The sequence below is a fragment of the Gossypium hirsutum genome, chromosome A06 (genome assembly GCF_007990345.1).
Source record: "Gossypium hirsutum isolate 1008001.06 chromosome A06, Gossypium_hirsutum_v2.1, whole genome shotgun sequence".
NCBI classification, from domain to species: Eukaryota; Viridiplantae; Streptophyta; class Magnoliopsida; order Malvales; family Malvaceae; genus Gossypium; species Gossypium hirsutum.
Genome location: NC_053429.1, coordinates 99,095,120 through 99,108,635, shown reverse-complemented (window position 1 = coordinate 99,108,635; position 13,516 = coordinate 99,095,120). Strand labels below are relative to the sequence as shown.

At 33.3% G+C, this 13,516-nt stretch overlaps 1 non-coding gene across 1 annotated transcript; it reads right to left on the bottom strand.

Annotated features, from left to right (window-relative positions):
• Positions 1-12,876: 12,876 nt before the first annotated feature.
• LOC121231665 (small nucleolar RNA R71) lies at positions 12,877-12,983 on the bottom strand. The gene has a single exon (XR_005929721.1). It is a non-coding gene; the product is annotated as a small nucleolar RNA R71 (small nucleolar RNA).
• Between the last annotated feature and the right edge of the window lie 533 nt (positions 12,984-13,516).

Sequence of the window (13,516 nt, the reverse complement as noted above, 5' to 3'; positions counted from 1 at the left end):
GTGATTTCTCCGTCCGAGATTGAGATTTAGTCCGATATGACCTATGAAGAAAAACCGATTCGTATATTAGCTCGAGAGGTTAAAGAATTATGAAATAAGAAAATTCCATTAGTTAAAGTATTGTGGCATCGACATGGTGTTGAAGAGGTTACATGGGAGCCTAAAGATACTATGAGACAACAATATTCGAATCTGTTCAACGGTAAGATTTTCGGGGACGAAATTCCCTAAGGGGGAGAGTTGTAACAGCCCGGTTTAGACCCTAATCAAAATAGTGGTTCCGAGACCAAAAATTTGAGTTATAAAAATATTTTAATATTATTTTCCGTGCTTATTATATGTGAATTAGTACGTGTGAAAATTTCGTATGAAAATTTGATCATTTTTTTTGCTTAATTTGATAAAAGGACCTAATCGCGTAGAAATGTAAAATTTGCATTCTATTTGTTAAAGTGTCTAATTGCTATGTCTCTTTAATTGTGAAGTATTTATGTGGTTATTTGACCATAGCATGCATTAAGTGACTTAAATGGACATTAGATAATGGTTTAATTCATTTTAAACTAGTTAGATAATGATATGATCAAGGGAAAAATGGTAAACTAGTTATAAATGAGATATTATATAAAAGAAAAGCTTAAATTAATTCATTTTAAGTCTTCTTCCACCGAAAATAAGAGAATAAGAACACCATTTCTAGGGTTCAAGCATTCGGCATCCACATTACTTGATTAAGGTATGGTTTTGACTTGGTTTTTTTTTATAATTTCTACGTTTTTGTAATCGTTGCTGAGTAATCTACCAAGCCCATGTCCTAATTTCTGATTTTTTTTGGTGATTTTGAGTTATTCCATTGTTGATAATGTGAGCTTTATGAAGTTTGATGGTAGTAAATGAAAGATATGTGTTAGATTATTAAGTTTTGTATTGGAATTTTTGATGAATTTGAGTAATTTGGGCTAAAAATGAGAAATTGAGGACTAAAATGTGAAATAAATGAAATATGTGGGCTTATATGAACACCATGTATATTCGGCCAAGTAAGTGTGTATGGAAATTTTGTGTATTTTGTGATTTTATAAATTAGGGACTAAAGTGTCAAAATGTGAAAGTGTGAGAGTTAATTTGTAAAATGCCCTAAATATGTGTTTTTGGATTGAATTGAATGATTTCATGAATAAAAGAGTTAAATTTGAATTTATATAGATCAAGAACAAAAGAAAACGAAATTAGATCGGGGGAAGTTGAAAGTCATTGAGTAGTCGACTTCATTCGTTTGAAACTGTACGAGGTAAGTTGATATACAAATAAATGTGTTTTGAATTGAATTATTAATGTTTATATGCTATTGAAAAATGATAAATGATTATATGAGTTGAGTATGAGATATTCAAGAAAGTATCGACAAAGTTTCGACGTCTGAAAAGTCCCGTACGAACTATAGGAATAGTTAGGATACATATGTCATGACATAGGATCCAATATGTGTATTTGTGTAAGACCACGTCTGGGACATTGGCATCGACTTATGATTTACGTGTAAGACCATGTCTGGGACATCGACATCGTATTTGATTTCGTGTAAGACCTTGTCTAGGACAGTGGCATCGATATTTGATTACATGTAAGACCACGTCTGGAACGTTGGCATTGTACGAGCTTTCAGAGCTATCCGAGTATCCTTATTGATTCTGAATGGTTCAACGGACATTCCAAGAAAAGAATGAATATATGAAACATGTAACCAAATTAGGTACGTTTGAAATGTATTCTATGTTTGAGAATAAAAGGTAAGTATATGTGCAAGTGATGATATATGATATAAGTATGAGAAAATATGCTATATGAGCAGATGAATTGGGATTATGTGAATTGTATATGAACTGGTCATGAATTACATGAATGGTTTGGTTTATAATTGTGTTATATGATAAGTTTATTTTTATATGGCTTACTAAGCTTTTAAAAGCTTACTTTGTGTGTCTTTCAACTATTTTATAGATATCGTAGCTATCGGGAGCTCAGGGATTGTTGATGATCATCACCACACTATCAAACTTCTTTTGGGTACCTTTTGAAATGTGAATATTATAGTATGGCATGTATAGGTTAGAAGTACTTTGATTATGTTTTGTGATGTATATATTTAGCCATGAGATATGGCTTGGTTTTGGTTGTGATTATGATTTGATTTTGATATATGAATTGTAATGCAATATGATCAAAATGATGTGTTTATGTATGTCCAAGAGATTTGGTAAGTTTGGTAAGTTTTTGGTATGTGCTAATTGTGGAATTGGTAAGAATGTGGTATGAGATTGAATGAATATATTAAGGTTATAAACCATATGTTTTGGTATGTTTTTGGTTTAAGGAATGACATGATTTGGTATGTGTTACAAGAATGAAATTGTTGTTAATGAAATGGAATGAATGTTGAATGTTTTGGTCGAAAATTTGGTATAAAATGATGTGGATTAGATGCTTGTAGGGAGGACCCAAAATGGGTGGCAAATTGGCATTGTAAATGGCCTACTTTTGCCCACACGGGCAGGGACATGGGCGTGTGTCTTAGCCGTGTTGTGTGTCTCAGTCGTGTTGTTCAATGGTCATTTCAAAATGAGCCTGGGTAGATCACATGGTCGCATACTCAGGTGTGTACTAGGTCGTGTGGCCAAGTCAGTTTCGAACACGGGCTAGATATACAGGCATGTGACTGGTCGTATGACTGGTGGTGTGACTGGTCGTGTGACCCAAGTCAGTAGCTTCCTTAATTTTCACACGGCCTAGCACACGGGCGTGTCTTGTTGCCGTGTGGACAAGTCAGTATGTATGCCCTATTTTGACACGTCCTAGACACATAGGCGTGTTTAATGCCGTGTGAGCACACGGCTTATTCACACGGGTGTGTGACCTGTATAACTTTGAAAATTTGTTTAAGTTTCAAAAATTTTGTATATGTTCGGTTTAGTCCCGACCCCTTTCTAAAACAGGTTTAAGGTCTCGATGACCTATATAAGGGACTCTATGATAATGTTTGATTATGATTGTGGATGATGTTTATGAATTAGTTGTAAAATGTTTCAATTTGTCTTGTATTTTAACCCTAGTCCGGCGACGGATACGGGTTAGTGGTGTTATAGCTGAGATGGTTAGAATTGCTAAAAGACTATGAATTAGTAATTGACTATCATCCGGGTAAAGTGAATGTAGTTGCTGATGCTTTCAGCCGAAAGTCTTTATTTGCTTTACGTGCTTTGAACACACAATTAGCTTTGTTTGATGATGGTTCGATAGTAGCTGGGTTGAAAGCGAAACCATTATTTCTACAGTAGATTTGTGAGACTCAAAAATTTGATAATGAATTGCAAGCAAAACAGGTTCAATGAGAGCCAAATTTTGATTTTGAGTTTCAAATAGGACCTAATGACTGTTTGATGTTTCGCGATAGAATATGTGCACCAAGAAATTTTGAGCTTATTAGGAAGATTTTAAACGAAGCACACAGTAGTCGTTTATCAGTACATCCGGGAAGCACGAAAATGTATAACGACTTGAAACAACATTATTGGTGGCAAGGCATCAAACTAGATATCTCAGAATTTGTTTTGAAATGTTTGATTTGTCAACAAGTTAAAGCTGAGCATCAAGTGCCGTCAAGTTTGTTACAGCCTATTATGATTCCTGAGTGGAAGTGGGATAGAGTTACAATGGATTTTTTATTGGGTTTTCCCTTATCTCCGAAAAGGAAAGATACGATCTGGTTTGTTGTTGACAGATTGACAAAATCGACTCATCTTATTCTTGTACTTACGAATTACTCACTTGATAAATTGGCAGAGTTGTATATCTCAGAGATTGTTCGATTGCACGGAGTGCCACTATCTATTGTTTCGGATAGGGATTCATGATTTACTTTGCGATTTTGGAAGAAGTTGCAAGAAGCTTTAGGTACAAAGCTGCATTTTAGCATTGCATTTCATCCTCAAACGGATGGTCAATTTGAGCGAGTTATTCAGATACTTAAGGATATGTTGCGTTGTTGTATTCTTGAGTTTGAAGGTAGCTGGGAGAAATATCTACTGCTGATTGAATTTGCTTACAACAACAGTTTTCAATCAAGTATCAAAATGGCACCGTACGAAGCTCTATATGGTTGTAAATGCCGAACACCATTGTACTGGACTGAGCTTAGTGAGAGTAAGATTCATGGGGTTGATCTGATCAGAGAAATAGAAGAGAAAGTGAAAGTAATATGCGGTAGTTTGAAAGCAGCTTTGGATTGATAGAAATCGTACACAGACTTGAAATGGAAAGATATTGAGTTTCAGGTTAGGGATAAAGTGTTTTTGAAAGTGTCGCCGTGGAAAAAGATATTGTTGTTTGGTCGAAAGGGAAATTTAATCCACGATTCATCGGACCGTATGAGATTACTGAATGTGTTGGGTCAATGGCATATCGACTATCCTTACCATCTGAGTTAGAGAATATACATAATGTGTTTCATGTGTCAATGCTTCGACGATACCGATCCGATCCTTCACACGTCATTTCTCCAACCGAGGTTGAAATTCAGTCTGATGTCTTATGCTGAAGAACCGATTCAAATTTTAACTTGTGAGATCAAAGAGCTGAGAAATAAGAAAATCGCATTAGTGAAAGTATTATGGCATCGATACGGGGTTGAAGAAGCTAAATGGGAACCCAAGGATGCTCTGAGAAAACAATACCCGAACCTATTCACTAGTAAGATTTTCAGGGACGAAAATCCCTAGGGGGAGAGTTGTAATAGCCCAGTTTTAGCTAAATAGGAACAGTGGTTTCAGAACCACAAATCCAATGTTGGAAAATTATTTTAATATTATTTTATATGATTACAACATGTCATTTAATATGTGTGAAAATTTCGTGAGCTAATTTTATTGTTTAATTGCTCAATTTGAGAAAAAGGACTAAATCACATAAAATGAAAAAGTTGCATTCTACTTGCTAAAGGTGTCAAATAGCTTTGGGTTTTAAATATAATGGCCTTAAATGGTAATTAGACCATTTTAAGTGTTAATGGACATTAATGGACATCCATTATATGATTTTATATGTTTATTATTAAGGTTAATATAGTAATTCATTAATAAAGGTTAATAAAATAAAAACAAAAAGGAATTTTGTCCATCTTTCTTCCTTGTGGCCGAATATTGAAGAAGAAAAAAAACCATTAATGAAATTTTAGGGTCCGGCTAGTATATTCCTTGATTAAGGTACGATTTTAGCTCGGTTTTTAATGATTTCTATATTTTTCTAATCGTTGCAACTCAATCTAGCTAGCCCATACCTTAGATTTTGAAACTGTTATAGATTTTGAGTGTTACCATTGTTGAATCTATGAGTTATTTGATATTTAATGTTGAAATATGAAAGCTTGATGATAGTTTTACATGTTTTGTAAAGTGATTTTTGACAAAAGTGTCAAATAGGGATTAAATTGTGAAATGTGTAAATTGAGGGGTTGAAATGTAAAATAAATAAAAGTTATTGGCTGCTAGAGACCTATAGGTAATTCGAATAAGCTAGAGTATAATGAAATTATGTGAATTTTGTGTATTTGTGAAATAAGGACTAAATTGTAAAAATGTGAAAGTTTAGGGGCTAATAAGCAAATATGTCCAAATGTGTATTTTTGGACTAAATTGAAAGAATATTAATTGAATCAGTCAATTTTGAATTCATATTGATCAAGAAATAAATAATTTTGATATAGATCGGGGGAAAACAAGGTTATAGAGTAGTCGACCCGGTCCGTCAATTCCGTATACGAGGTAAGTTCGTATAATTGAACTTAAATGTATATACATTTATTTAGTGCGATAAATGTTGAGATATCACATGAAAGATACGAGTTTAGTAAGGAAAGTTGCCGAATAAGACTATAGTCGGGCTATGGCAATTGAGTAATAAGACCATAAGTGGTTTATGGCATGTGAATGAAAGACCACGGCAGGGCCTTGACAATGTATGTGTAAGACCATAGTTGGACTATGGCATTGGAAAATCGATGAATTTGTATCGTAAGCATTTATAAACCGGAGCGGTTTGATAAGAGTACTGATGAGAAATGGAAATGTATCAGTACAGGTATGTACGGAAAACTATTCAAGTATCGAGATAGATGAAGTTGAGAACTCATGAATGAGGATATTAATAAATTCTATGTTAGCTGATGAATTAATGCTTTAAATGTTGATGATATTATCTACTTTTAATTACTATATGAATGACGTGATTATTTCATGTTCACATGCGAACTTACTAAGCTTTATAGCTTACTTTGTTTAATTTTCGATGTTTTATAGTTTTGCAAATCTAGTTCGGATCTGTGGATATTCAGAGACTTCATCGCACTATAGATCATCTATTTTGGTACTTTTGAAATTATTTATATATGGTATATGGCATGTATAAGCTTGAGTCATTTTGGTATATTTGATGGATATGTATTTTGGCCATTTGAGTTGGCATAAGATGTTGAACTTGATGATGCTTATGAATGTGCAAATAGTTCTACTTTTAATGTTTAGCAGTAGACCTATAATGAATGAATGAGATTGAAATGGTTATGTATGTTTGGATTGGTCTTGCTAAATGAATTATACATGTGAATTATGCTTAGTAGCAAGTTTAAATTGTTTGGTATTTGAATAGGTAATTGATATGGAATTAAGTATAGAATTTAGTTGAAATGGATATGGTATGATTATGTATTGGTTGATGAACTTTGGCTACATATTTTGTGACTTAAAATGATACCAATTGAGTTTACTTAGGTATGTGCCAATAGGGTGGTAGACTGGCTTTGCAAATGACCTATTTTTGTCTACACGGGAAGAGACACAAGCGTGCGTCTCATCCGTGTGCTACACATGGTTAGGTTACACGACCGTGTGTCCCTTGGTGTTGAAATTGAATTTAAGTTAGTATGCTCCAAACGGTCTCACACACGAGCGTGTGAAAGAAAATGTGGTATAAGTTAGTATACCCCCCTAAATGGCACACAGCCTAGCACACGGTCGTGTGTGGCCATTGCGTAGAGCACACGGGGTAGACACACGGGCGTGTGGTTAGCTGTGTGACCCAAGTCAGTATACTCTCCAGTTTTCACGCGGCCTGGTACACGGGCATGTCCTCGGTCGTGTGATGCAAGTTATTATGTATGCTCTAGTTCTACACGGCCTAAGACACAGGTGTGTCTACCAGTCATGTGAGGCACACAGCCTGTTCACACGGGCATGTGACCCTTGTATTATTGAAAAATTTATAAGTTTTTTGAAATTTTTGTATGTTATCAGTTTAGTCCTAAATCACTTCTAAAGCATGTTTAAGGCCTCGTAGGTCTTTATAAAGGACAATGTGGTTGTATTGAATGATGTATGAGAATGAATGCTATATGTTGTGTTTTGATTGGTAAGACCTCATAACCCTATTCCGGCAACGGATACGGGTTAGGAGTGTTGCAATTGTACCCAAGGAAGGATGAAATAAATAATGAAAATGCTTTTTACAACAATAAGTCTAAGTAGTAATAATTATTTTCTACATTACGATCAACCATAAAATAGATTAAGGGGAATAAAAATAAATAAATAACAAAAATAAATAAGCGAATTAAATCGATAAACGAATAGGAAGATTACATTGCTTCAGGGTTTATAGTTAACTTTGGATTAGGGCTTTGGGATGGATTAGTAATCAGTTAACTAATTATTACCTCTTGACCTATAACTAACTAATAAATTGGTTGATATTCGCTTTCTCAACCAAGATAAATTACAATTTACTTGGTTTGACTTATCTTCTGACCTCGTCTAGCCTACGATAACTTATTAGGATTGTCAAGCCTAATAGTATAAGAGCACATAATTTATACCAACTAATCCCTCTCGGGAAACCCAAAATCCTCATTAATCACATCCCCATCCACTCGTTAATCTGCCCCAAGGGATTTTGTAACAGCCCATTTTTTAGTGGTATCAAAAACAGTGGTTTTAGGACCACAAATCTGACGAGTGTGTTCACTAATATTATTATTTAATATTTACGAGTTAAATATAGTATTATATTAAATTTTAATTTGATCATTTTAGCTAATTGAATAAATAATTAAGTGTAAGTGGTTTGTCCCTAAAGTCAAGTGATTTTGGAAAATGAGGTTTTTAGACCTCGTTTCTATAAACCGAGCCTGTAAATATTTAAAAATATTTATGGAGTTACAATATAGGTATATTGAAATTTGATCCAAAAATTTTAACATTTAGATAGTTAATTAAGTGAAAAAGACTAAATCGTAAAAGCTATAAAAGGTAATCGCTATAAGATTAATTGTGTCAATTGAATATATAAGAATTATTATATGGTTTTATATGGTAATTAGCCATCTTTTGTATAGATGGAAAATTCATGCAAGATTAAAATTGAAATTATAATTGAATTAAAAAGGGTAAAATAGTAAATAGATAATTAAAATAAAAAAAACAAAAAGGAAACAAAGTTAGCATCTTCTTCTTTATTTCTTGCCAAAGCAAAAACTCCATGGTTGTGAAAGCTTAAAGAATCGGCCAAGTTAATTGATTGTATCAAGAAGCAAATCAATCGGACTCGAATCATGGAAAAACTAAATTAACGGATTAGTTGCCAGCCTTGTTTTCGCAACCGTTTTTGTCTAGGTAAGTTCGTAACTTGGTTAAATTAATTACTTTTTGTTTTGGTAATTTAATAATTATTTATTTATGTGGGGATTCATTTCATTGGCTTGAAAAATGAATAAGACCATAGTTGAAAGACACAATAGCACCATACCGGGAATTAATAAGACCATAAGTGAAAGGCACTATGGCACTATACGAGAAATGAATAAGACCATAGTTGAAAGACACTATGACACTGTACCGGAAATGAATAAGACTAGAGTTGAAAAACGCTATGGCAACATGACGGAAATGAATAATACCACAGTTGAAAGGCACTATGGCATCATGTCAGAAATAAATAAGACAATGGCTGAAAGACGCTATGGCATCTTGAACAATTGTTTATCATGTAATATGTATCGGATGATAAATGTGTTATATGATATGAACATGAGATGGATGATTGAATTGCAATTGTTAATTATAAACATTATATTATATGATATATTTTAAGTTCTTAAATATATAAAAATGAATATAATTTATGCATTAGCTACATGGAATTAAACATTGAAAGGAGAAGTTGGACGTGGTACATTAAAATGGAATGTGATTTACCATTTGAATGAGTTGGAAGAATTGATTGGTAAATATGTTATTTGAATTTTTTTTGCTATAGTATGATAAATTTTCATGTGTATTTGTGAACTCACTAACTTGTGAGATTTTTTATGTGTGTAGGAAATGAATAAATTCATAAGCTTGCTAATGAAATTATTCATGAATTGTACAAAATGGTTCAAATTCAGTAAGTTTAAGTTTTTGTTATATACAAACTTACTAAGCATTGATTTTATTATGTCCATTGTTTTCTTTCTTTGTAGATCATCAAAAATCTCGCTAGATTGGAATCAAATCGGAGCACACACACTATCCGTTCTGCATCTCAGTAGATGTTTCGATCATTTTGATGTCGGGTTATAAATGGCATGTAATAGAAGCCTCTAAGTTCTTTAACTATAATAATGTTGTCTTCCCAGATGTAGATTTACTTGGCATGGAATTTAGGCCAATCTTCATTGATTCTTCCTTGCAAGTCAATCTTGTAAAGTTCATCGAACTCCTAGGGTGAGGGTGAAATATTTTGCACAAACCCAAATTGTTGCATCACTTGTTCAGATTTATATATCTCCGGTATTAAAAAAACTATCAATGGCACTTTAACGTGCTAGATATTACGATTTTTCAAAAATTCGTTTGGGATGCATTATTGAATTCTCAAATCAAAGTATGACACCCATTCAAATTACAATACGAAATTATAAATTTTATTATGTACCTAATATAAATTTCAAATCCTTATGTAGTTATTATAAAACTGAAAAATTCAAAAACTAACATCGGCTTCTGATCGTTGATCTAACAATAATCGGATATCTTCGAGCTCGTTCGATATACCCACATGACTCGCATCATTGTTCCACCTATTCAAATAATATGTTATTTCAAAAATATAATAATGAAAAAAATATGATAGATGTATTATTAAATAAATTTTACCTTATTACTTGTGGGTATTTATAAGGGAAGTTTGCTTGAGGATGTAAAACTAGTAAGCGGTACCTAGAAACACGAAAATATACACAATTTTTCATGCCCTTTTTAACTCAAATTCATGCAAGTTCGGTAAAATTCTTGTCAAGAAATATATAATTATTATAAAATAATTATTTTGTACTTAAATTATTAACATAATGGATGTTAAATAATTTTATAATTAATTTTGATTAATTTTGATTATTTTCGACAGATTTGCACAAAAGGCGAAAAGCGGCTCGACAGACACTGCTAGAAGCACAAAACTGAGAAATAATCTTGAAACATCAAGGCGGATTAATTTTTCAGCCTAATACGGTCCAAATTATGTGTATTAATTCATAATATAATCAATTTTAATTTATATCCAATTTAATTTAGGTTAAATAAATTATTATTAATTAATTATGAAAAGTGGCCCAGTTGAGCTGAATCGAGAAAAACCAAACCGACGGATTACTGGGTAGCCTAAAACCGTACCACATGCTGACCCAATCAGCTTGTTTGGCTGATTAATTAGCTTGTAAAATGGCCCTTGAATGCTTGTTCAAATTGCAAACAAACCCCTCGACTATTTGTGCCTTTCTAGATTTGCCTCTACCTTAATATAGCAAGTTTGAAAACTTCAAACTTGCCACATGTGTGGCCGGCCATGGGAGGGCTCTTTTGATACTAATTTTGGCTATTTTTAACATCCCTCTCAGTCTATAAAAAGCCCCATTGGCTGCTTATTTCAAACACACCTCAACTTTCTCATCTTTTTTCTTCTCTCTCAATTTTCTTTCTTCATTTCCCATCCATTTTTCTTTATTCTCTTGCCGATTTCACCTATTTAAAAGGAGTCATTCATCCACCATTTGGAGCAGCATTAAAGTGTTCGTAACAGCCTTAGTTCAACAAGAACAAGCGGAGAAGGAAGAGAGGAGCAAACTAGTTAAGTCACAGATAAACACCAGATTTGATTCTTGTTCCCTATCATTTTAATTTTTGTTGCTGTTATGATGAACATGTCTATGAATATTTGTGATGTTGAAATTTTTAATGTAGTTGATATGGCTTAAATTTAATTCGTGTTAGGTTGATTGCATTTTGTCTACTTAATTTATTAATATTGTGTTTGTGTTGTTATAGGCCTCAATAAGATGTTTGATTAAGTAAAACCATGACTAAGTTATTCTTGCATTACAATTGTAAGGTAACTAATGAATTAATTGTTTAAACAGATTAAAATTGCAATTAATTGACACAGTACTTAATCAGTGCATGTTTAATCATCTAAGGTAGCTGAGGGTTAAATTAGCAACGGTATCTAACGATACATTTACCTTGCATAACTTGCAAGATTATTGTGATTAAACTGTTTCAAGGTAGAAATACATTGTTACCTCGCGTAATATTTTATGTGCTTATGAGATTGAATTAATTGTTTAAATTGGCATAGAGATATGTACAAGAGATTATTTTAATTTCATAAGTATGTATGTGCATTAACACATTTGCTTATTAAAATCTGTTTAATCGGTTGAATTGACATAGAGATATAGTCATGAGATAAATGGATTTTGGTAGGTAAGTATGTTCATAAGTTAGCAAATTACCGAGTTACTATGAATTTATTCGTAGCAACATAAATATGAGCTTAATATTTCTAAGTTAAGAAATGTAATTAATCTAACAGAACTATGTCATCTCGATTAAAATTAGCTTTTGAAATCGTGCATTGGAACTTCATTTTATTTAATTTATTTTACTTTGTTTTCTAGCTTTTAATCACTTTTCAAATCAAAATATTTTTTTCTTCACCAAAGTGTTTTAAATTGCATTCATAAATAATTCTTACAGTCCCTGTGGGCACGACAACTCGACATTTACTTGTCACTTTATTACTTGTTGCGATTGTGTACACTTGCACATTTTCATCGTTCCAAGTTTTTGGTGCCGTTGCCGGGGACTGTTTTAAAAAGTCATTATTTGAGAATTTGTTAGTTTTGCATTTTGGTTTTTTTTTTTCTGTTCAATTTTAACTTAATTAATTTTTCTGTGATTATTTCAGGTGTTTATAAGTATTGACCGAATTATTGATTTACTCCTTGTAGACCCTGAGATAGAAAGAACTTTTCGATAGCAAAGAAGAAAAACAAGTCAGAGAAGGACCGAAGAGATGAATTTGGAAAATTCGAATTAAGAAAGCGGAGCAAACCTTGCTCAAAATCCTATCCTTATTGTTGATGATAGGGATTTAAGATAGTATGTCGTGCTAGTGTTTCATGATCTTAATCCAGGTATTAGGAGACTCGAAATTGAGGTACAATAGTTAGAGCTGAAGCCAGTCATGTTCTAGATGCTTCAAAAAGTGGGACAATTCAGTGGAATGCCTATCAATGATCCTCATATTCACTTAAGACTGTTTATGGAGGTGAGAGATTCTTTCAAGTTAGCCGAAGTACCCAAAGATACATTACGATTGAAGCTATTCCCATATTTTCTAAGAGACAGAGCTCGAGCCTGGTTGAACTCATTCCCACCAAATTCAATTTCCACATGGAAAGAGCTAGCAAAAAGATTACTTATGAAGTATTTCTCGCCTAGCAAAAATGCTAAGTTGAGGAACAAGATCACTGCTTTCCAACAAATGGATGATGAGTCCTTGTATGAGGCATGGGAAAGGTACAAAGAATTATTATGGAAGTGCCCTTGTCACGGAATCCCACATTGCATCCAACTTGAGACGTTTTATAATGGTCTCAATGCATACACGAGGATGGTAGTGGACGCTTCAGCTAATGGTGCTCTTCTTTCTAAGTCTTATAATGAGGCTTATGAAATCATTGAGAGGATTACCAGTAACAATTATCAATGGCCAACTAATCGAGCAGTGTTAGGAAGACGAGTTACTGGAATATATGAAGTGGACACTCTCACTTCACTCGCATCTCAGGTATCATCCATATCATCAATGTTTAAAAATTTTACCGCTAATGGGTTTAATAGTTTTGCAGCTCAGCCACCAAATCAAGTTGAAAATGTAGCCTGTGTCTATTGTGGGGAAGGACATTTGTTCGAAGAATGTCCATTGAACATAGAATCCGTGTATTACATGGGTAACCAGAACCAAAATCAAGGAATGCAAGAACTACAATCCAATTTCTATAACCCATCATAGCGGAACCACCCTAATTTCTCCAGGAGTAACCAAGGGGCTAGACCTAGTAACACATATGCCCAACCTAGACCGACCC